The sequence below is a fragment of the Hydra vulgaris genome, chromosome 10 (genome assembly GCF_038396675.1).
Source record: "Hydra vulgaris chromosome 10, alternate assembly HydraT2T_AEP".
In the NCBI taxonomy this organism is placed as follows: Eukaryota; Metazoa; Cnidaria; class Hydrozoa; order Anthoathecata; family Hydridae; genus Hydra; species Hydra vulgaris.
Window position 1 is genome coordinate 37,853,483 of NC_088929.1, and position 26,540 is coordinate 37,880,022.

General features: G+C 30.8%; 2 long non-coding RNA genes across 2 annotated transcripts; one reads left to right on the plus strand and one right to left on the minus strand.

Annotated features, from left to right (window-relative positions):
* Positions 1 to 12: 12 nt before the first annotated feature.
* Positions 13 to 20,087, plus strand: LOC124816416 (uncharacterized). The gene is made up of 3 exons (XR_010641280.1): positions 13 to 151; positions 19,806 to 19,851; positions 20,029 to 20,087. It is a non-coding gene; the product is annotated as an uncharacterized LOC124816416 (long non-coding RNA).
* A 2,740-nt stretch (positions 20,088 to 22,827) lies between these two features.
* LOC100208865 (uncharacterized) lies at positions 22,828 to 23,174 on the minus strand. Its single transcript, XR_010641279.1, has 2 exons — positions 23,035 to 23,174; positions 22,828 to 22,952 (listed from the first exon to the last, which is right to left on the minus strand). It is a non-coding gene; the product is annotated as an uncharacterized LOC100208865 (long non-coding RNA).
* Positions 23,175 to 26,540: the final 3,366 nt, after the last annotated feature.

Sequence of the window (26,540 nt, forward strand, 5' to 3'; positions counted from 1 at the left end):
GTTTCAAAAGCGCAACAAACACAGTCGGACAGTAGTATAACTTATAATAGATTTCTTTTTACTTTAAATAAAAATGTTGATAAATTAAAAAATTATTTTTTAGATTTGCTTAGTTTGTTAGCTCGTACTTAGATTGGCCTTTAACTTTTAGGTTAGTAACTTGTTCAGTTTCTTTATTCAAGTATCTATAATATAAAAAGTCATATGTGTTATATAATAAATATGAAAATATGAAAGTTTTTTCATATTTTCATTTTTTTTCTTTAAAATGTTTTAATTTCTCTAAAATGTTTTAATTTCTCTAAAATGTTTTAATTTCTCTAAAATGTTTTAATTTCTCTAAAATGTTTTAATTTCTCTAAATTGTTTTAATTTCTCTAAATTGTTTTAATTTCTCTAAAATGTTTTAATTTCTCTAAAATGTTTTAATTTCTCTAAAACGTTTTATTTTAGCGTATTTTTATACTTATTTTATTTTATACTAATCATATAATTTTTCATTTATTTATTTACAAAACTGAATTTCCAAAAAAAAACGTAAATATTTATTAAAAAATATCTCTAATCATAATCTTGTTCGCACTCCACAGTGTCTCAAAATGGAAGGTAATTTAAACTTTCCGTTCCGAGAAAAGCCTTTTGGGGTATGGCAATACACAAATAGACGATCACGTTTATATAAAAAATTTATTTTTGCTTTTTGATAAAATTTAATTTTTAATTTTTATAACGTGGAGTTTAAAATTTGGTTTTAAAAACTGAATTGTGACTTTATTGAAACATAAAGTGTTGTTTTGTTTTGAATTTGGTTTCAGTTAATTAAACACACAAAATTTGCTGGGAAATAGTAAAAATACAGTTTTAACATTTAATCTTTAACCCTGACTGAAGCAAGAAATCATGATGAATGCAGAAAGTCTGTATGTTTTCTTTGGTTATAAAAAGCAACAGACTGATTTTTTGTTTAAATGTTCACAAAACAGAGTTAACGACACCGGGGGAGTGGTCGGGGGCCCCAAGGCCCCACCCTCAACATTTTTTCTAAAGGAGGCTTTTTTTTTCTTGAAGAAAATTTTAAATATAAAAGCCTTGCAAATAATATTTGCTTATCAAATATCAAATTGATATAAATGATCTTCAAGTGCCAACAGGAATGCGTAAAAAGTGACGAATAGCTTATGGAAGAAAAGATTCAATTGAAAATGCTTCTCTACACCCCTTGCCTAACTATCAAGCAGTGAAGATTCTCCTGTAAAAACACTACTGTGTGCAGTGAAGACACACCTGTGGTTCCAGGTAAGTGGTTCACCACTCTAAAAAGCAAGTGAAGCTCTATAAGTGCAACAAAATCTATAATCAGAGTATTATGTGGCGACATAATACTGGGTTCATGAACAACACTTTGGATGTCCCTTGCTATTACGGCGCTTGTACTGGCTTCATAAGCTTTGTGAATACTTTGAATAGACCCGAAGATTTTAACTTTGCCACTGGTAAAGATTTTTGGGTTCCACATATCACAAAGTGCAAGGATGAGCACTTGAATGAGATTGTAGACCACACATAATGTTAGCGATTTTTAACTCACATAATAAAGAAAAATTCATTCAATTATAACTCAACTTGTCCAGTTTTTGCTTGACATTGTCGTAGTTTTAAGGAAGATTTTCATAAATTGTAATCATTATTTGCCTCTTAACTTCAGAGTCTTTTGCGGAAACTAAAGAATAAAGCTTCTTAGAAGGAGGAGAGTCATTCGGTGTCTCCAAGTTAAGAAATCTAGGGAAAACATTTAAGAAACTATCACTTCCATTCAATTCAACTTTAAGATTATAGTCTAATCCTGTGCCCCTCATCTCAATTATAGTTTTTTTAAGTACATCCAATTCTTTGCAATACACCAAAAGCTTTTTTGAATCTGTAGTGTTGCAATTTGTTGTATCTGATGTTGTATCTGATGTTGATGATTTTGTTGTATCTGATGTTGATGTTGTATCTGACGAATGTCTAAAGTAGCAAACAAATCAGAATGATATTTACACAGTGAACCAATTTAGATCTGGAAGTTTTTTTCCACGATTTTTCGTAGCGTCACTAGTTTTAGGGTTGGTTCAAGATTATTTTCACCACAGTTTGTCAATTCAGTCTGGCTTTGAAAAACAACAACATTTTAGGCAGCTAATGCACCTGCAACTGGAAAAAAAAATCTACATTAAAAACCTCTTGCAAAAATAAAAAATAAAAAAGTTTTAAATTTTGCTTCCTACAACTTTATTTTATTAAATACTGTTTAAACGTTTATAAATTTATAAATTTTATAAATGTTTTTTAATTCAAAAATTGATGAACTTAAAAAAAACATTACCTGGAACCACAGAAATCGGTTTTCTTTCCTCTTGATTCAGTTTAAAGTTCCATGAGGTGACAGAGTCTTGTTAGGAAACGTCAAAGCAGCTACTTTTTCAGATGTTTACTCTTTTGTGGTAGTATTTAACAAGTTCTGTGTAAGTGTTTGTTTAATTCAATTACAAAGAAGACATCTACCAATGATGGAAAAGCATGTTGAGCATCGTTTCTTAACGGCTATTTGTTTATAAGGGTGAACTATTTGGACAGATGGATAAAGCTAATTGGGTCAGAGTTATTAAGTTTTGTTTTTCTAATGCAACAAATCAAGCATTCACATGTTGACTCTCATTTATTTGAAAGAATCTTTTCAGCTTGATAGTCATGCAAGGGGTGTAGAGAAGCATCTTCACCTGAGTGAAAGGGGTGTAGAGAAGCGTCTTTACCATTATCTTATTCTATGAGCTATGCGTCACTTTTCACGAATTCCTGGTGGCACTTGAGGATCATTGATATCAGTTTGATAAGCAAATTTTTTTTGTGAATATTTAAACAAAAAATTAGGGCACCTCTCTGTTACTTTTCTTAAGCACAGAAAATATACAGACTTTCTGCATTAATCATGGTTACTTGGTTTGGCATTTTGAGAAAATAAAGTAAGCCAAGTTAAAAATTAAATGTTAAACCAGTATATTTACTATTTCCCAGCAAATTTTGTGAATTTAATTTTAACTGAAACTAAATTTAAAACAAAAGATTTTTCTCGGGACAGATAGTTCAAACTAACTTGCAATTTGTGACACTGTAAGTGTCTCACAATGAATACTCATCATTGTGCAGAATACTCATCAGTGTCTTTAAAAAATAATGTTTACGGGAAAACATTTATAAATACATAAATATCTTTTGTAAATTTATTTGACTTATATGCATTTGTATGCATACGAGCCAAAATACTTTATCAATGTAATAAATAGCGATGTAAAACAACGCGTTAAAATGCATTGACGCAGTGTTATCCCTTGTTATTTTCATGCATTTTACTACATAAAAATAAAATTTTTTAAGTGTTAAGTAAAGGGGTTATATTATTTTTTTTAGTTATTGATCTTTTTTCTAAGTTGTGTATAGTTATCCATAATACTAAATTTGAGAATGATTGTGAAAGCTATTATTAAAATTTTTTGAGAAACTCAAAACTAGCTTTTTGCTAGTTAAAGTAGCGCATACTGCAGTTTAGATACTAGATTTTTTAATATTCTTTTTATTGTGTTTTTATGTTAATATGTTTGACGGTCTGGTTAATGAAATTTCATATAAATATATAAGAAAAATATATATTGATGACATTTGATATAAATACATCTGAAAAAGCATTAGGCTTGGTTGGTATGCATTCTTTGGTATACTTTAAGAATGTTCAAGTATATTAAAGTTAATTTTAATGTTTTTATTTATTTATTGCATATTTCAAAGGCTATTTTTAGGTATAAAATGTCAAAATCGTAAAATAATATATTTGGACATCTTTGCAGTATTCCAAAGCACATATGCTTACTAAAGCTAATGTTTTTCAAAAATATATACATATCAGAAAGAATTCATTGGTACATCAGTTCGTTAAATCAATATTAGTGATCGACTAAAACAGAAAAAAAGCCGAAACCGAAATTTCTACTCTTGTTAGGTGCCGAAACCGAAACTGATATTTCGGCAAATATTTTACCGAGATCGATACCAACATTTCGGCTAATCAAAATTAATTTCGTTAGAAAAATTTATTTAAAAGTGAAATCTTTTATTTATTGTTTTTTTTATATGTGTATTATGTAAGAATTGATTACACATGAATCACAAACTTAGATTTGATACATAAGTTGGCGATATAAGTTAATAGCGAAAGTTAAAAACTGGCAGATTTTCGCTGCAAAACAAGATTTTTTCGAGGTATTTTGAGAAAAATTCTCAAAAATAACTATTTTTCTAAATTAAATAAAAATTTAAAATCTTACAAGTTTTTCGGTTTTCGGTATGTTTTTCAACCGAAATTTTTGTTTTTACTGAATTTATAAAAAGTACCGAAAGCGAAATTTCGGTACCGGTTCAAATTGAAATTTAGGCCGAAACCGATAACGAAACAGTATTTCGGTTGATCACAAATCAATATAACAATTGCTTCAAGTATTATATCTGTTTATAAAAAAGCAGGTAAACCATCTGTAGTTCTAAAAAAAATTTTTATCAAATTATCTTAATTAATAGGTGGTGCATAGAAACTTTTAAAATATTTTGATAAAAAACCAGCTTCAGCCGCACACAAAAGTTTTAAGCAATCTTTTGCGGAAATTCCGTTATTAGATTCCGTGATTTTTGTATTGATTAAAAATGATTTAGGAGTATGATAATTGGTAATAAAAACAAAAAAGAGAGAGAAAACAAAGAAGTAACAAATATAGTTTTACTGAGAAGAACATCGTTTTATAAATATTATTCGCGTTGTATCTTGACTACCTTTTTCTATGACGTTAGAAAATTTTTAGGCAAAAAAGTTTATTTACTAACAGATCTTTTAAGTGAAGACGACAAAAAGTAACTGTTTAAGGAAAGTACAAAACTGCTACAATCTAAATAATGGAATGCGCAAAAACCAGACAATGATTATGCATATCAAATAAATATGTTAGTTCATTAATTATTGCTTTTCATAAAAAGACATAAAAATAAACTCTTATATCTTAAATAACTTATGGCAAACAAAATTAATTATCTTAAAGCAATATCTTAAAGCAAACAAAATTAAAAAAAAAGGATTTTAGTTGGAAAGAAATGTTGGAACGCATTTGCAAAAAGAGCAGACTGTTACTTGACTAGGATTTGGGTTCATGCATAAATGATGTCAGTGTTTTTTCTCAAATTTTCGACTCCCTTTTGTCAAACTCTGTCAATTTTTGGCCAACCTCCCGTTATATATGATGTCAGTTTTTGTGTACTCCCTCACTAAAAAACAATAAAAATGCTTAAAAAACCATTGATTTTTTTTCTGACTAAATTACACATTTATATAATAGTAGATCTCATCAAATTATATTATATAATAGTCAATATCTCATTAAACAATCAACTAAGCAAATAGTATTATATATCTATGATATAATCTTCCCGTGGGTTGTTGAAGTGCGGTGGCGGATCCAGCAATTTTTGATCTTTGAGATAAGCTAACTTCCAGACATGGAGCTAACTCCGAACATTTATATATTTATACTTATATCAAATAATGAGGGTTTTCAAAAAATTGCGATGATTAGAGGCTGGGAACAAAAAGCCCCAAAATTTTTGCTACACCTGCCCCAAACGTGAGAGCAACAAGTTGATGAAATATTTTTTGCACTCAACTAGACTTATATTCATCGATAATTTTTAAGTTTCATAGTATTATCTCTAAGCGTTCAAAAATTATGACCATATAAAAATTACAACCCCCTCAAATTGAGGGGGGTTTAAACTCAAAGATAAAAAAATGCTGGATCCGCCACTGAAGTAATCATTGATTGAAACAATAGGTAGTGAATGCTCTCCGCGCTCTAAAAGGATATCGTATTCTTGAGGTACAATCAAATTCGTTGCGTCAATTTCATTTTCATCTAACCATTCAGCAGTTTCCGAACTCTTCTGCAAGACTATGACTGCCAAAAATTCTGTTTGACGTTTGGCAGCGATGCGAACAGGTTGGACCCTTTTGATTAGAAGGAATGTTATAGCATAAGAATGGATAGAAGCGAACTTTTTCAACATAGCTTGAGAGGCAAAGTAGATATTGCACTTTTTACAGATTCTATCAGCTAGGCTAGACTGAATTGAAGGACGAAACGCAAAATTGAAATCCTTTGGCAGTACGAGGAAGAATACTTTCAATGTTTGTTGTGATGAGCATAAAGACGGATGATGGAAACAATTCTTTTGCTCCTTCTGAGACATCTACTGCTTTGAGCCCATCCTTCTTTTGGTTGACCGGGACAGGTGGCGGAAAAATCTTGCTCTAATTAGAGTAAGAGCTTCTAATAGTTCGACAACAAGAACGATTTTCACATTTCACAATTTGAGTGAAATATTGACTTGTACGAAGATGATCGGCAATCCAACGTTGATCTTGTAATAAAAGGCTCCTTGACTCTTTAATTCTTTACTTAGAGGTGTCATTCGTCGCTCAGCTCTGTTGAATGCACTGCCGCCTGGAGCGTTCGTCATGATGAAAAGAGCGTCAAGGTTATTCTTCAAGAAAAAGTGAATCCCGATTTCAATTACTTTCTGGTATCTGGGATTTTCTTCGGGTCCTCCATCGACGCTAAACACAACGATAGGCTTAACCATATTAGTTTGAGGATCTCTGGTAATAGAATCGAATTCTTTAATATCCAAGAGCCGCTGAAAGTTTAATCCATGAGCGAAGGCGGTCAAGAATGCGTGTTTTTCTGATTGAACAGCAATGTAGGTAGGTCCAGAATAAGTAACAGCATCTGTTTTTCCGAGAGGATCTTTTTTGGTCGTAATTCCAGCGTATACAGATGGTATAAGCTTGTGTTTAGCGGCCACGACCCAGTCGTGGTCCGGGAGAGTTACCTGGTACTCCAAATGCATCAACAACGGCGCCTGTTTTTTGGCTGCTGTGATTCCAATTGGCACTCTAGCCTTGTTGTCTTGGCTAATGAAACACACTTCATCTGGCCCTAAAATAGAACAAACTTCTTCCACATATTTTATAGTTGAACTGCAAAAGAGTCCGTCAACATGTTTTAAATGAGATTCATTCTGAGGACTGATCAATCTAACAGGGACTGTTTTGACGTGCCTTTTGCCTTCTAATGTTCCGTAACTTCTCGGAAGTAGACAAGTATAGAGTGCGCTCTTGCTGATTGCAAATCCAATTTTGTTCATCTCGGATGTCAATTCGTCGAGAGTTTTAATGCTCTAAATAATAAAGAAATATATTTGAATATAATTAACTTTTTTACAGAAAACGGGAATTATTTCGTAAATTATATTCAAATCAAACCTTGAAATTAGTTGTTAACATTTCAAGGATATTTACAATAGTGCAAGTACTAATTAAGAGTAAAATTCTAACAAATACAATATTAACAAACATAGCTAAGTTATCATTTCCCGAAGAACCTCTGACCGACGTCTTTCACCAGTGGACGAACCATGGAGAGCAATATCCATAATCGCCTTCAAAAGAAGAGGTTGATCTACTTCTAATGATGGTCGACCAGGTTTTTTTCTTATTTTTAGTTTTTCTTTGACTTCTGGATGCTCCAAGCAGATTTCCTCCATTCTAGCTTTTTTCAGTTCTCTAGTTTTCTTCTGTTGAGCTTGATCATACTTTTTTTTGGCCAGTTCTTTACGTAGATGAGCTAGTTTCTTCTTTTTCTTTTTTAAATCACCCTCTTCAGCTTCAGCAATGAATCCACTTAGCCTTTTTTTTATCGGGATGAGCATTTCCATACGAGACCATCAATAAGTTAAGTAATGCGGCTTTATCCATATTTTAATATTGATTTATTAGAATTGTTTACATCACAATCAGAATAATGATTTTGCTTATTGTTAGCGCAAGCTTTTTAAAAGAGTTTCTTCAACCCGCTTGGGAGAAATTAGCGTTTCGAATTCTCAATAAACTTTATGTGTTTGCATTGCATCACGTTTTACAATCAACTAGAGAGTAATTAGAGTTTCGTATTTGAAATAACGACAATTTAATTTCAAAAAATGACAAATTTATGAGTTTACTTTTATGAGTTTACTTTAAACCACATTTTATAATCCGCTAGGGAGCGAACAACGATTGTGAATTTTATATACAAAGAGTTAATATATCTAACATAATTTGATTCGCAGTCAAATGGTAATATATTAATAAAACGATAGTAATTTTTATTTTACGTTAGTAGTTGTTATTTATTTAATGTCTCTGGGAAACTTGTTATATTAATTTATAATATTTTATTATAAATAATTTAATAAAATATAATATCAAATTCCCCGCATTTAATATTAATTTCCCCACAAACAAAACATCATTTATATACCATTTAATAGATGTAAATACCGTTAAAATCTGCTCATTAAAACTAAAAAAATAATTTAAATTGACATCATTTTGGCCTCAACACCTCCTCCTCATTGCTAATTAGTGTCAAACCTTCCAGCACTCCCTCCCCCTCCCCCCATATATTTACTGGCATCATTTATGGATGACCCCTTAAATGAAAAAGCTGATGAAACAAGAGTTGAAAAGTAATTTTATGATACAAAAGTAAAGAAGTTTAAAAAGGATCATTTCCTTATTTTTATTTTTATTATTAAAAGATATATTGATTAGGTTGCATCTGCTCAATCCAGAATCGCAGGAAATATATTCTGTTTGAATGATGCAAACTCTTTTGAATCTCTGCAAATTTTATTTATTGGTTACCGGCAAATAAGCTTTGAGTCGATAAGGGAATTAGTTACTCTATTAGCAAAAAATTTGGTTAACAGAATTATTAAGAATTTGGTTAACAAAGACTAATCACAAATGTATTATTTTTGTTTAATTCTTCAAATGGTATTCAGATTTCATCAGAAAGGTGTAAGATATATAAAATATGCATCATATTTAAATATACCGAATGGCAAATAAAAGTCAATAAAAATTTTTCATTATTTATTTATTATTTTATGTCACAAGGAAATCCGAAAACTAATCTTAGCCCTCTGTTTAATTACATTGTCATAGTTACATTGTCATAGTGTACGCTTTATTTTAGTTTTAAATTAAAAAAAGCAGGTAGGTTTTAATGGTTCACAAAATTTTTTATTTTATGGCCCAATGTGTTTCAATAATCATTGGCAAAAATTATAAAGAGAATGTTATAATAAAAAGAAAGCAGAATTTAAAACCATATCGGTACAAATTTTACAAAAAGAACACCAACATCGGCTGAACTAGACAAAAATCCAAATTTATCATTACTGTACTGTTCTTGAACGAATCAGATCAAACGCTTAGTTATACATTGTTTATAACAAATCACATTTAAGCAAGTAAATTCTCAAGATTAACTGTTTATAACCAATTTCTTTTTAACTGGTAATGGTTAGTATTATCCAAAAGATCAGGCTCGAACACGTGTGCTGGGCGGCCGTGGCGCAGTGGTTAGAACGCTTGCATTATAAGCAGGAGATCCAGGATTCGAAACGAGCTTTGGGCATATTTTCGCGTCACGGTAAGGAAGCAGGCGTGAAAATCATGTTTAAATGCACTTCCGCGGTGCTCTGTGACAACACCGTAAGGTCTTCTTGAGGCACCTAAAAAAAAAAATTAAAAAAAACACTCGACAACACAAGACAAGACCGTAAGGTCTTCTTGGGGCACCTAAAAAAAACTAAAAAAAAAAAAAAAAAAAACTCGAACACTTAATAAAGTAACTATTACAATAATCAAGTATATCAAAAGTTTTTTTTATGAGCAAAATAAGGTTAGATCAAGTTGAATAAGTCAATCAAGATAAAAAATAATATAACCAAACGGTTAGTCTGATTCGTTCAGGATCATTCCAGCAATGGTAAATAGGTACTTTGGTTAAGTTTAGATTAATCATACTGCGCTAAATTAATTTTATTAAATTAATACGTGTACCATAAAATTTTAGTAAGTTTCATGGTACACGTTTGTTAGATTTATTTCATTGGTACCACTGGTACCAATAAAATAATTCTAGCAAACATACCAAATGTTTGCTCTTTTGAGAACATTTGAGCAACTCCTTAACAAAAACTTGACGTTGACGGCTGAAATTGGACATGGACATTTATAAACTAGTGACCAAGGTCAGGTATTGTTTGCGAAAAACGGATTTTAAGGTTACGTGAAAGTTTTAAAAAAAGGCCTTTTAGTTCTGAGCCAGATCTTTAACCACTGCTCCACGAACACTGATGATTTTTTTACTATATTGGTAAATACTTGTAATTTGTTTTCTTCTTAAATATATCAAAATTTATAAAAAAAAGTGTTTTTGCATAAACTTATCTCAATACTACAATAACAACAACAAAAGTAACGCAGAAAAACTACAATCAAAAAGCCAATTTGTGTGTTAAATCACCCGTGACGCAATGTAATAAAACCATTAGGTCTTCTTGTAGCACCTTAATAACTAAAAAGAAAAAAAATGAATATAAAGTTGAATTAGAACAAATGATATCATTGCTAGGAAATATTCTCAAGGCAGCCAATGTAATCCAGATTGTTAACAATACAGACCCTTATTTTATTCTTTGGATTTTAAACCTTATCTTCTCATAAAACAGTTTTATAAAGTTAAAAATGAATAATAAACTGACTTAATTATAAAATGTAAAAAAAAAAAAGAAGTTAATTCGAATTTTTATAGTTGATTTAGGTTCAGAAGAACAAAATAAAAAAGAGGTTGTTCAACATTTTTTATTAGTATATAATAATTTTGATAATATAATTTTTATTAATAGTAATTGTAAAACTATTGGTATTAGAATTAAACTTTTAATTTTAATAATAAAAAATTTTAACTATTAATTATTATTATATTAATAATAAATATTAATTTAATAATTAATAATTTTAATAACAAATATGTTTAATGCTTTGTTTTGATACCATCAAAAATGAGACTAAAAAATGAAAAAAAAACAATGCATTAGAATCATTCAGTAACCTCAATATCTTGTTTTGTTAAGTAACTTTATAAGTCATATTACTCATTTTTAAAGTTTATTTTATCAGCCATTTTTCAGGGTCTTCTACAATAATCATTTTTTAAAGCTAAAGATTAAAATTCACATGGAAAACCGGTTGCAAGATATTTTTATTTTTCATAATGATGGTATCTATTTGCTAATAAGCTGTTTAACTATAAAGCTGTTTTTAGATATTGAGGTTTATCACAGGTTCTGAAGAATGCTACTTTTGAAGAGTTATTAAAACATAGACTTTGAGTAATTAAAATTTTAGGAGGTTAAACATCTTACAAATTTTGCTAAATTATCTCTACCATTTCTGAGAAGTTTTGAACTATGTTTTAAATTCTTGATTATCAAAGGCATAAACATAAATGAAACGTTTAAATACGTCCAAAAAACGTTTAAAACGTCCAAAGAACGTTTAAAAAATGTGCCCACTGGGTATATATATATATATATATATATATATATATATATATATATATATATATATATATATATATATATATATATATACATTTCGTTGACAAATGTCATTTTGCAGCGGACAAAACAAGTGCAACTTTATTGGTTTGCTTCATTTTCTTAAGTCTGGTCCGCCTCAACGTCACGGAAGTTTTTTAATTATTAAAGGAAGTATCCAGAAGTTTCCAGAAGTTTCCAGAAGCATGCAGAAGCTTCCAGAAATTTCCAGAAGAATCATCTGGAAGCATCCAGTAGCATCCAGAAGTATCCAGAAACATTCAGTAGCATCCAGACGCATTTAGAAGCTTCCAGAAGCATCGAAAAGAAGCATCTAGAATCTTCCAGAACAGGTTCACACAGGTTCATTTTACTATATTAGAGACATGTAAATCGACATGTAATTCAGTCAGTATATGGAAGTCAATCAGTCAGTATTATCAAGACAATTTATCGAAGTGAGTTTTATCAAAGTGTTTTATCGAAGAACATCAAGACAAGAAGTGAAATACAAAAAGTGTTTCATTACATCAATACATTCCACATCCAACCAAGACGTTGTGTTCCACAGAGCATTATTGTATCATCACAAGGTAAATGTAACACGGTAAGCCTTGAGAAGCGTGATTATTTATTTTTATTATTTTTATGACTTCAAGTGCAAAAATGGCTCCCAAAAGTCTTGGATTGGAGCTAAGAAAGAAAATTATTGGCGATTACGTAAGTGAAATGTCACAAAAAAGTATTTGTGATAAATATCGCGTGAAAAAATGGACCGTATCAACACTATGTTCCAAATATCATTCTACGGAGAAGTTGGCAGCAGATAACAAAGGTGGAAGACCGCGTTCCACCACTTCTAGAGAGGATTCTATGATCGTCAGATCCGTCAAGAAGGATCCCTGGATATCATCAGTCGAGATACAAAAGCAATTAGAGCTGCCTGTATCGGACCGAACAATCAGACGACGTGCTGTTGAAGCCGGATTGTTTTCTCGACGCCCTGCAAAGAAACCGCTGATTTTACTTAAAAACCAGAAGAAAAGACTCCGTTTGCTACATCTCATATTGAATGGAATGTGCAGAAATGGCGAACTGTCCTGTTCAGTGATGAATCGAAGTTCAACATCATTGGGAGCGATGGCATTTGCCGTGTACGTCGACCGGCCGGAAAACGCCTCAATTAACGTTACTGCCATAAGACCGTGAAGCATGGTGGAGGCAATGTAATGGTCTGGGGGTGTTTTTCTGCTAATGGACCGTTTCATGTATAAAAATATCCTGAAAGATATTATGTTACCTCATGCTGAATGGAATATGCCAATAAAATGGGTTTTTCAGCAAGACAATAATTCGAAACACACTGCAAAAGTAGTCAAGCAGTGGTTTCAAGACAATCACATATCGGTGATGGATTGGCCTCCTCAATCTCTGGATCTCAACCCTATAGAGAACCTGTGGGATATTGTCAACCGCAGAACTAATCGTGAAGGTGTTCGTAATAAGGATCAACTGTTTGAACAAATCCAAAAGGCCTGGGCAGCGATTTTACAAAGTTTCATTAATCACCTGATCGAATCTATGCCTCGAAGATGCAAGGCTGTGATCGACAACAAAGGATTTGCCACGAAATATTGATAGCGAAATACAGCTTGGTCAACATTTTGTCGAGTTGCACTTGTTTTGTCCAGAAGGAAATCAACCTTTTTTAATACTTTTGATTAATTTATTAATTTTCGTGTACAAATAATGAACTTTGTGATGAATAAAACTTGAAGAACTTTGTCTCTAAACAGTTACATAGTTATTTCTCTAAATTGAAAAAATGCAGCATTTTTATATAAAGAAACTAAATTAGCATTATTTGGTTGCACTCGTTTTGTCCAATACTGTATATGCGTATATATATGCATATATATATATATATATATATATATATATATATATATATATATATATATATATATATATATATATATATATGCATATATATATATATATATATATATATATATATATATATATATATATATATATATATATATATATGTATATGTATATATATATATATATATATATATATATATATATATATATATATATATATATATATATGTATATACATATATATATATGTATATATTTTCTCATGAAGAGGTGCTACACCAGGCCCCTCTATGCTGACTAAAATAAAAAAACACAGGAGTCATAGACAAAGCAACAAAGGTGTCTCTAAAAGTTACTTTGTTATGCTGTCTTTGAAAGCACTGATTGATGAAGCATTCACTTTTGTTTGGGCATTCCATGGAACAACAACTCTATTTAAAAAAGGTTGTGTCGTTCGTCACAATATTGTACAAGCTGGCGTTTTAGTTTTTGGTAATGCCCTCTTAAAATACACTTGGCTTTATTGTTTGAAAGTTTTTGTGGGTCAAAAAAACTGACAAGTTTGAATTGACGCGAGATTTTACATTGCTCCGTAAGGTCTGCTCTTTTACGGCGTTCTTCAACTGTTGTTAGATCAAGCTGTTGGAGTCAGTTTTCATATGACAGATTTTTACTAGATGATATTGTGTTTGTTGCTCAATATTGGACTTGCTCGAGAATAGTAATCTCAGGCTTTAAATGCAGCAACCAGGTTTGCGCAGTAAACTCAAGGTGGGGGCGAATGCAAACGATATACAGTTTGCACCATAATTAAGTACTGCGACTGCAAAATGTTTTTTTGAGTTTCCATCTCAAAGCATTCTATTTGCTATTGATGTGGGTGACTATACTTGTGATCTGACGGTTAGGTCATAGAAAACAATCACATGGTCTTGTTTGACTACAGTCTTTTTGAGGCAACAACGCGTGCAGTCGATGTTGGCCAATGAGTATTCGCCCGTCGACTTGTTATAAGCGCGGCCAACATGCATTACTTTGCATTTCTCAATGAAATGCAAAGTAAAATTGAAAAAAAAATTTAAATACATGAGCCATATACTTGACCATGTCACTACTCTGTCAAAGCCAGCTTGGAGAGTGATGCTGTCCGACTCATTTTTAATTACGCCCATAGTTTTGCTGTCATTAGCATATCGTATGATGAGTTATGTTGTCCGCCAGGTCATTAATGAAGATTACGAAGAGCAATGGACCCAAGACCTTAATTCACACCACTAGTGACCGCTTGCCATTCAGATGTAATGTCGTTGAAGGTCCAAAGTTGACATTGGACCCTCGGGCTCCAAAACAAAAACCAAATGGAAACAGTTATTTAACAATGAGCATATATTGCCGGTATTGTTTGTGATGTTGCTGTTAGCTGTTTCTAGCAATCTAATAATAAGCCTGACACTATTTGCTTTGTATATGTAAGAATTTAGGATTGCTTTTGGACTCTCTGGCGAGTTATTCTTCGTAGTTTGCTCGGCTCCAAATAATTTGAGTTCGTAGCGGCAAAGAAGACGAGAGACCTAAAACAACGAGTTGGCTTTCAATGAAGCAGTGTGCCTGGGCCATCGGAGTGTTGCCAAGAGAGTCACTTTACTTGATGAAGATAGCACGGTCTAGCTCATTTGTTATGATGAGATCAAGTGTACAAGTGGGCGCGACGTGTCTACTGCTACGGTAAGTTGGGAATGTGACAAACAGAGTTAGTTGACATTTTAATACACTTTTAATATCACTGAGTTTTAATATCATAACACACTGAGTTTTAATATCATAACACACTGAATTTTAATATCATAACAGACTGAGTTTTAATATCATTTTGATTGATTGCTATTAAAAATTCAATACCAAAAAATCAAAAACGCTTAATACCAAAAATAAACATCAGAAAAACTGAATGGTGTTTACTGTGTTTTTACTATTTAACTTATTCGTTAAACAATTCGTGAATCCGATATCAGTATCATTTTTTCAATACTACCGGTATTTCGGTACTGAATAATTTCAATTCCGGTAATACTGGTATAATATTGGTATTTAAACTTGCTTAATATATAATCATACTTTGATTTTCGTTTTAATATTAATGTTTTGAAGCGGCTTAAGAAAGCCCAATAAATTTCTTTCATGAATAATTAAATATTTTTTTCATTTTGCGCTTTTTTTCTCCTTTGTAAAATATGACCGTACAAAAAAAAGGCATTTAGAGTGTCATCCTCCAGAGATGATTATAATTTTGTCACAATTTTTCCACTAGCCAAAAGTTCATGCTTCAATTCAACACTTGTTGACTTAACAGTTTTCAATTTACTCTAGGGGTTGTGCAAATATTCCATGAGTGTCTCCTTCGAAAACTGCAATCCCATTAGGGAATGTTTTTAATAAATTTTTTAAAATGTTTAATCTTCCTTTATTTTAAAATTTCATATCATTCAAAATTTCCCTGTCAAGCTTTTCTATTAATGGCAAGTTTTCAATGCTGTCAACATCAAATGAAAAACTGGTGGAATCACTATCAAATGAAAAACTGGTGAAAACGATAGAATCGTATGCTCGCGGATTGATCCGTTATTCAGTTAAACTATGATATTTACAGTTGCTAATTTGCTAAGGAGCTCAAAAAAAACGTCGAATTTAAATTTTTGTATTGGTAATGTTCCCTGTACAGATAGTGAAGCTAGCTAGAAAAAGTTTCTCTTTGCTCATTTATCCGTTGCCCCGACAGCTTTCAATTTAACAGCTAAACTCGTGTCTCTAAAGTTAATTATTATGGATAATAGTGTTTTATTGGCTGACAAAAATGTTGCATTATTTTAGAAAATGCTTATAAAGCCAATTTCACTAGCACAAGACATGATATAATAGTTAAAAATGCAACAAACTCCTTATCAGTTATCTCAATTTGGACTCAAAGTCAATTTACAACTTACGAGTGCAATTTTTAATTATATGACATGTTCGAACATTACGCGCAAGCTACTCCAGCAAGATTATCATATTTTTGGAGTGTTAGAAGTGATCGATTGTCGGAGAACAGCGAAACAATATCAATATGGTGCGCAATTTGGGGGGTACAAATCATTACATAGCTCAATAGTGTCATCTGTCTTACTTATCCCAACTTTAAACCCGTTGGAAAAGTCTTATGTGTAATCATTGTCTATGTTTGCTCTTATCTTTGTCATCGTTGCCGTCACTTTCACTCTAATTCTTGTCATTAAAGATTCCCTTCAAACTTTTTTTCAGCAAAAGTTTGAAGGGAATCGAGCCATTAACTCTAGCTAATCAAAAGTTATTCTCGATATAAATGTTTAATTTAAATATCTTTAATTTTTCATTGACATCTTTTCATCAAGTTTCAAACTGAATTGCATCCTTGCAACCAGTGGCGGATTCAGCATAGTGCTGGGGGGTCCATCTTAATAGAGAAATAGATGACATCATGTTTTTCTAACTTATCTATACCCCTAAACCTGTCGCCTCCAACTCATTCCCCCGGTCCACCCACAATGCTAAACCTCAGTCCGCCACTGCTTGCAACCCGTGATAAAAAAACTTAAATATGACCGGTTCTCTGATTATTTTTGTGTATTTGAATACCATTCTTTCAACTGTGGTTGCCGATTTCACAATAATAAACCTACCAGGTTCTAGCAATGTTCACAGTTCAGCTGATGTGACAAATACGCAAACGAACCGTCAAATCCAAAGCAGTCAATTTAGAGAAAACTGCCGACAATGACTTGTCAGTTTGATTTTTTAAGAAATTGGTGATTAGAGGCTTTGGTTTTTTTAACCAATGGCAATGGAGCTGATGAAAACAAAGCCAAAGAATATACTGTATCTTGAGGCAATACTCTATTTAGCAAGTTGGTTACGTGGTTCGTTCTTAGATATATATGGGTTCCATTGATACTGCCAGCGTGTAGTTTTATTTCTTTCTTGTATTTCTATTGTTTTGAAAGTTGATTTTCTTTATCATTAAGAAAATAAAACCACCTACAATTTTCTTTACCTCGCGAGCTTTCAATTTTCTTCAACTCGTGCTTCTCTGGATTTTTTGAATTCTTTTCTTAACTTATAATTTAATTTCAACTAGATTTTTATGTAGCTTTTCCAATCCCACATCACCATTATATCAAATAGCTATCAATTGATTAACATACTAAAATTTAAAGATAGATATTAGTAACTTTAACAATACTGACAATTCTATTGTATGGTTTAGTTCTTAATTCAGTTGATCAACCAATGTAAGTGATTTCAAGATTTTATTTAAACTAAAAAAGAAAAGTTTATACAAGAGAAGTTATTGTTAAACTTAATTAAGTTATTAAAAACAACTCAATTTGCAAAATGAAACGAAGTTAAAATGAAACAAATCCAAATGAACCCAAATATTAAATGAAAAACATTTTAAAAAAGTCAATAAGAAAAATGACAAAAACTCACACACTAAAAAATTAAAAAATAAGTTAATAAAATAAACCCATAAAATTTAAAAAAATTGACATCTTGACAGCCTGCATATGGACATGCATGTTGATTGCAAATCACAAAAAAGAAGACAAAGTTTTGACCTTTTACTAATCCTGGCCCCCTGTGCAATGCAAACTTAGTTTACACATTCTTTTTTGAAAATTTCTACAATATTTACAACGCTAAGCTTTTTTGAGTTAATTTAAATCTCAAAAATAAAACTCTTAAATCAACTCACATTTCAATGGGTTTGTCGAACTTCTGAACTTTTGAACAGGAGCAGCTTTGAAAAGTAGCGTTTATGAAGTGAGCATATATTTAGTTTAAGTAAAGGTAACATTGTCAATACAATATTTGTCCTCGCAGCTGTCACTTGAATTTGTTGACATTTGGGATCAAATGAAAAATCTAGATGATTAGTTTGTTTTTTGAATACAAATTTATAAACTTTACAAATTTATAAACTTTATTGTTTTGTAATATATTATGTAAAACTTTATATTTCGATTCAATAAACTTAAAAAATTTAATATTTCAATACAATACAATACAGTACAACTTTATATTTCGATACAATAAACTTAAAAAACTTAGACGAACTTAAACAAAGCCAAACTAATAAGAAAATAGTTTAAGTTAAGTTGATTTTCATTCCAAGCTGTTCATTTTGAATCTCCGCTTTGTAAGCAATATATGGAGATAATATGTACTTTTGTATTATATGGAAATAAATGTACTTTTGATTTATATGGAGATAATGTGTAACTTTGTATTATATAGAGAAAACACGTACTTTTTTGCACAATACATCAAAGTTGAAGTAGACTCGCTGAATTAATTCTCAAGATATTGACATTTTAGGATATTTAGGTCCTCTCTATGTTATTACTTGTTCATTACCAAGGTCATTAGATTAATTATTTGCATAGTAACAAATTGAGTTGTTTTTAATAACTTAAGTAAGTTTAACAATAACTTCTCTTGTATAAACTTTTCTTTTTTAGTTTAAATAAAATCTTGAAATTATTTACATTGGTTGATCAACTGAATTGAGAACTAAACCATACAATAGAAATGTCATTATTATTAAAGTTACTAATATCTATCTTTAAATTTTAGTATGTTAATGAATGGATAACTCTTTGACATAATCGTGATATGGGATTGGAAAAGCTACATAAAGATTTATTTAAAATCAAATTATGAGTTAAGAAAAGAAATTCTCATAATGCAGTCTTAAAATACAGTTCACTTGGTTTCCAAGCCTTTTTATCAGCCTCTTCAAAACCTAAACATAATTCAGTTTATGATATTAGATTTTCAAAATCAGATTGTTATTTATATCTAGATTTATACAAAAACTAAAAATTTGTTTAATTAGTGTATTCTATAAAAGATAAGAGTTTCAACTTCAGAAGCAGACTATTTAAACTTGTGACTATTTAAAGTGGTGAATAAGGCATTGTTATAATACATTATTTTTTATCTCAAAAAATATTTCGTTATAGTAAAATAATAGATTATAGATAGTATGATAAGTCAGGATTTTAGTATGAGACCCCAAAAAGCTTTATATATTTTTTTAAGATGGTCCTGGACCATTGTTGGAAAAAAACTTATGCGTTAGTATAACATTAAATTAGCTTTTATTGTGATGTTCGATTCTTTTTAATAATTCAGCTGATGGTTCTAATACTAACTAGACAATTTGGAAGTTGTTAAATTTTGAAATTCAGAGTAACGAGTTAAACGGCTTGTTAGCATTTGCAAATTGAAATTTGCAGAAGCACATAATGCATTTCAAAAAGCAATTGTTCTTTTAGGTGAGTACGCCGAGAAGCTCGCATTTAATTTACACCATGGTTTCGGGTGAGGATTTCATTGTAATTTTGTTGTTAAATTGTAGTAAAAAAAACTTTTGTTTTAGCTATGTAATTGTTTTTTTCATTATTTTTCATTCTACAGATATTAGTATTATCAGCTAATAAAAGTTGTTAGTTATATCTTTTTGCTCAATCTTGAAATGTATTCTTTTTACTGTTGTAGAATGCAGTCGGCAAAATAGAGGATTTCAAAAAATTAACAGATTGATTATTTATTGAAGGTAAAACATTATTTCTTCGTACTGTCAATACTAAATGGCTTACTTTTTCTACTGCATTTATAAAGTTTTTTTTTTTTCAAGGAAGTTAAGCGATATAATGAGTTTTGGGAGATAAAACTAGAGATAATAATGAGTTTTGGGAGATAAAACTAGAGATAATAGCTCGTTTGAGCAGCAACCATAGCAACCATGATACTATTTGTAAAAAAGAGAAAGAAATGAAACCTTACAACAATGGGAGAAGCTTGGCAAGATAGAGCAGGTCCAGCTAAATTTACTGTGCGTTTTTGGACCTTGTCTAGAAGACAAAATGCATCATTTAAAGACCCAGCCCAAAATTTGACAACAGTATTTCATCCAAGAACGAATAAGAGATAAGTAATGGTAGAGAATGAAATTAGGAATAAGCTGTTATAAAAAAAGAGCTGTTACAAAAAAGAGATCAGATTTAATATTGTCTGCCTTTTCTAAGTAATCAAAAAGAAAAGATTTTTTCTCAAGGCAGAAGTATTAAGTTGAGTTGTAGACAAATAGAGTCCATTTAGTTGTAAGATTGTGAGGAAGATCATTAGTAAAGATCATTAGGGAGATCATTAATTTAGAAATAACACTGAACTGAGGATAGAACCTTGAGGTACTGTTGAAAAATTTCCAAAAGTCTCAAGAGCCTAACATCTGAGATTAGATACGAGATTTAGTAAACTGGGAATAACGGAGCTTAGGATGAGACAGCAGCTCTGGAGCCGTTCATAAAGTACGTGTGGTTATAAGAGGACGGTGGAGAGGGTACTCAAATAGCGTACAAAAGCGTATGTGGGGAAAGGGTTCAATATAAAAGTATATATGCACTTATTGAAAAAAGAATACTTTGGTAATGTTTGTTTTTCTAATATATCACAATTAACAAGTACTTGTTAATAACTAAATGTTTTTAATAAATAACAACTTTATTTTAAGAAAAATAAAACCACGCCGTCTAATTGTTGTTTATGATTCGCCAGCTGGCCAAGTCTGAAAAAAGATCTTAGCTTGCCAACATAAAAGGATGTATGGTATGGGGGAGAAGTATAGTGTCCTTCTATGCACAAACATGCAAACCCTAATACACTGGATCTGAGTAAGGTGGACGTGTACTTTGAGCGAACTCTTTTTTGACTTGCCAAAAAGCAGGTTTTAGGCTTTGTTATCGATATTCCTAATCTCTCGTAAGACTAGTTTTTTACGGTCTTACAAACAAAGAGAGTTGCGTAAAAAATAATTCCGCCCTAAGTAAAATTAATTTTTATTTAATTATTTATTAAAAGAAATTTTTTTAAATATAAAAAGTAAATTATGATTTGATTGCAATTAAACGGAGCTTTCGCTCGCATTAATGCGGCCGTGGCGCAGTGGTTAGAGCGCTTGCTTTATAAGCAGGAGATCCAGGTTCGAAACGAGCTCTGGACAAATTTTCGCGTCACAGTAAGGAAGGAGGCGTGAACTTCCTGGTTAAATGCATTTCCGCGGTGCTCTGTGACAAGACCGTAAGAACTTCTTGGGGCACCTAAAATAAAAAATTGAAAAAAAAAACTCCCGGCCAGTCAAACTTACGGATATGTATGTAAAATAACTTTATCAAAATAAATATTTTTGAATTATTTATTTGAAGACATATAAAAATCTTCAAAGTTGAAAATCGGTGCTAAAATCAAGGGTTTTGGGGTCTAAGAAGGATAAAGAGGAGGCAGAGGCGCCCTGAGGGGGGGCGCGTAGGGGGGTGACTAGCCCCTACTAAATTTACTAGTAGGGGCTATTATCAGCAAAAAAAATTTTTTTTGGCTAAAGTCGGCAAAAAACAGATACGTCAACCCCCCCTCCTCCTTTCCTCTCATTAAAATTTATACGGGACGGCCCTGGGGGGAGAAGGTATCTACAAAATGGGTTTAATGAAGTAATGGAGGTGGGAGGAGGATAAGAGTAATTTTAAAAATGCGTACAATCTAATTTAAGAAATATTTCTTAATTTGTAGTTTTTAAAACAAAATAAATAAATAAAAAATGGTTTGATTGAATATTGTTGTTAAAATAAAAGTACTTCAACATTTTGCTAAATTATTTTGAAATTTGTTGTTGGAAATTATTTTGAACTTTTTTTGATGTTGAAAATTATTTGAAGTTTAACTCTGACAATTTGTTGTATATTAGTTTAGACATATGCGAAAAACTTTTTGTTGCACATATATATATATATATATACATTTTGTGCCACTCAGTAGCAAAAACGTTATCGACGACCAAAAAATGGTGAACAATAACTTTTTTGTGCCTAACCTAACTTTTAAATATGAAACTAGTTTCAAATAAAAATATATATTTTTACTTATATCAAATAAGAATGATTTGCAATAGAATACAATGATTTTATGTACGCATATATGTGTTTATTTTATGATGCAATTTTAAGTGAATTAGGAACGTTTAAGTGAGTTAGGAACGTATTTAATCAACATAAAAATCTTGTCAAAAATTTACGCTCTTTCATAAAAAATTTATTACAATCAAAATATGAATAACTTTATTTGAATCTAACTTGGAACTGAAATTATTTCAGATTTTGTAAACTTGTAACAACCTCCTAAACACTCTTTTTTGATAGCAGCGCATGACTGAAATTTAACTTTTGCCCCTTTCCATTGGAGTTTGGCGTATTCTTTTCTTTTTCTACACAGATGGTATTCTGTTTTACAGTTATTTACACACCCTTTTATTTGTTTAGACATCATTTGCGATTGCGTTTGTGGCACATCTATTTGACGAAATGATTGAGATAAGTTGCGGTCATTTCCACCACCTAACGGCTGAGTTACATTATGCTCACTTCCCTTGGCTAAATAACGACATAAAATGTAAACAAAAAAAATATAATAAAAGTATTAAAAAAAAGTCTAAAATAAATATTCAAGTCTCACTATTATTATGCTTTGAATCAGTAGATGTTGAGTAAATAAATAAACAGTTAAGAATTAAAATAATTAGCACGAAATTCATCCTTAAACTGCCTCTGAGTATGACTGAAGTTATATAAAATGAGCAATGCGAAAAATGTGCAAATTCTGGGATTCATTCAAGCGTATCAGGTCAACTGACTTTATTTTCGAAGTAAAACTCGTGCGTGTTTCGACTGCTTTCAACTCGTAGAAATATAATGCTTGAAGGAAACGCCTTGTTTTTATATTACTATTTCTGAAATTTAAATGGTAAATACAACATCATGCTCAAAACCATCAAAAAGTATTGGTCTAGAAAAATTAATTTTTGAATTATTGTTGTTTTTTGTATCTCAATAACGTAGATTATAAATTGAAAAGTTGCATAGAGATGATTTACAATAACTAAAAATAGAATTTTATTGTTTTAAAGACATTGGTACTGTAATTAAAGACATTGGTACTGTAATTAAAGACATTGGTACTATAATTAAAGGAAGCCAATACGTTGCGTTCGCCTCCCGTTTAGTGAATAAATTAATATTCAGCTTAAAGAAAGTTTTTGTTTTGTTACAAATCTTGTTTGTAACGTATTCTTATTATACCAATTATAGCAATTATTAGTCATTAAAGTTTTATAATATTAAAAAGTCATTATAATTGTTTTACTATCCAATTTTTTAATAAGTAGTTAACAAATTATAACATATAAGATTTCCATTTTAAAATTCTGGGTAAATAACCAAACTTAAAACTTGTTTAATCGATTGTTATAAAACAATTATTATAATTCATAACTACAAAATTATATATATATAATTTTATAGTTACGAACAAGTGTTTAGATTTTATGGAAATCAGTTAAACATTTTTTGTATTATGATCATTGTTATACTAATATATTCATTTCTGATGCAGACAATATTCTATAAAATCTTAATACTTTACTTACTTATTTAACATAAAAAGAGCTACCAAAGAAATACTTGATTACTACCCCAATTAATTTGGAGCAAAAAACTGCAAAAACTGTTATATTAAATTTTTGTCGAAATATTTATTTTCAGAGCACTTTTATTCTATTTAAAAAGCATTTCCATTATATAATCTATAGTTAAATTTCGATGGATCTATATAACCATTTTGAGCGGTTCACTGTAGTTTTACTCATTGGTTACTTAGTGGACCATTAGGGCAACCACCAAAAAGTGGTGCTGCCAGTAATGTTCAAAAAAAGCCGCTATATTACATGTTGGAAAGTTGTCGGTTGGTCATTTATAGTGAATGCCACTAAAGGACAACTAAGTAATCAATGAGCAAAATTATAATGAACCGTTCAAAATGCTTATATAAGTCCACTGCAAATCTACTACAAAAATGTTGATTGCCCAGCAAATATTGTTTTAGTAGATTTGCAGTGGACCTGTATAAGTATTTTGAGCGGTTCAATGAAGTTTTGCTCATCGGTTACTTAGTAGACCAAACTTAGTGACTCCCGTTGTTAATGGCCAGCTGATAACTTTTCTAAATGTTAATAGTGGCTAGTTATTGGTTAGCTGCGTTTGGTGGCTGCCACTAATTGTCCTAGTGGACAATTAGTGGCATTAGTAACCGATGAGCAAAACTATAGTGGAACGCTCAAAATGTCTAAATAGACCCGCTGAAATTCCGCTATATAATGTTTGCTGTGTAGGTTCTTTATCTTAACATAATTTTTAACATAAGTTGTTAGTAAATTTTTAGAGAGAACAACTTTAAAGTCATTGAAAACTGTTAACTCCATTTGTGAAATTGGCGTTTTTACTAAATATTACAAAAAAATTTACCAGCTCTTTATTATGACATCATAAAGATATCATAAATACATAATCTTAACACAACATTAAGAATATTTACTTGGTCTCCAAACAGACGTCAGAGTAAAAAAAAGTAGTTCAAATTGACATATCTGACTGCTAACATGAATTTTTAAACCCAATCTTTTTTGTTTGATGGCGTGAGTTTTTTCCGCAATGCACTGTGATAAAACCGTTAGATCTTTTTAGAGCACCTAAATAATCCGGGGAAAAAACATATTTAAATATAAAGGAAACTTTATTTACAATGTGATTTAGAAAAATAAATAAATAAATAAATTATAAAAAACTTGCAATTTTTTCTTTAGTTAAGCAATTTTTAAGACAATGATCGGAAATATGTTAATTAAGTATGTTAAGTTAAAAAAAAAAAATTTAAACAACCAAATTAAAAATAAAAAGAAAGAACATTTGAAAATTATATGATATGCAAAAAAAAATTTAAAGTCTTCTTTTAGTGATTGTTTAAGTTATTTTCGTTAACCTTTTCAATTTGATGACTACAACATCACTTGGCAAACGTGCACTTACACAAACTTTAAACGCACAACTGCTGCAAGTTTTAAAATGCATAAAACAACTGTTCATGATATTATTCAATCCAATCCAACAAAACATTCTGCGGAAGAAAAGAATTATCTCTTTAAAAACTGACAACATGATACCCCGTTCATTTGTGAAGGGCATACTAGTTTCACAAATTCTGTAAATGTTAGTAACCACACAGTTCAAAACACCTTTCCAATAACCAAGAACTTTAATCTTTGATAGCACCATGCTACATTAAAATCACGCCTTTCTTAAAAACATATTTGCGATTGACTCAAATTTTGTGAAGAGCACAAGGATTGGACTGTTAAATTGTGGCCATGTCTCATGTTCTCAAACGAAGCGCAAGTTAAGTAGTTTGCAGTACACAAATTCAATGTTCACCACCCATTAAATTCATGCTTCAATATGTTGCACTTTTTGCTATGCAATGTCAATCAAATACGATTTAAAGTTTAATCAATGCCAAAATTTTTACAGTTTACACCTCATGTGTTGGTTTATACCATGCAGCAGCATGGTAGTTAACCATAGTTTACTCATTCGGGTAGTTAATTTTGTTTATTTATTTAGCCAATAACATAATACATACAAGTTCGGTGAACTAAAATATATAAAGGTGGCAAGGACAAGAAGAAGACGCTTTTGTCTTATCACCAAGTCCCTTAGGCAGTTCACCTCATTTATAACCCATAAAATACTTAATAAATTAAAAGCATTAGTTTCTAAAAAGAACTCAACCTCACTAACGATCAGAAAATAATTATATTGATGGCCCGAGTCTCTTTTCGCCTCCACTCTGCGAAGAATAAAGGCTGTTCTAAAAGTTTTAAGAGCCCATACAAAGCACTAAAACATTTTTAATACTGATAGAACGTTTACAGTATTGAATTTTTTCTTGGGTAGAATGTTTAAAGAAATGTTATAGTGTATGCCCTAAAAATTTTCAATTATTGACGTGAAGCTTCATATTAAAAATGGTAATAATGTCAATGAACCTATAAACTTCTTTTTAAAAACATTTAACACAATCCTTGATTGTCATGGTCCGTACAAAAACTGACCACAAACCAAATTAAACTC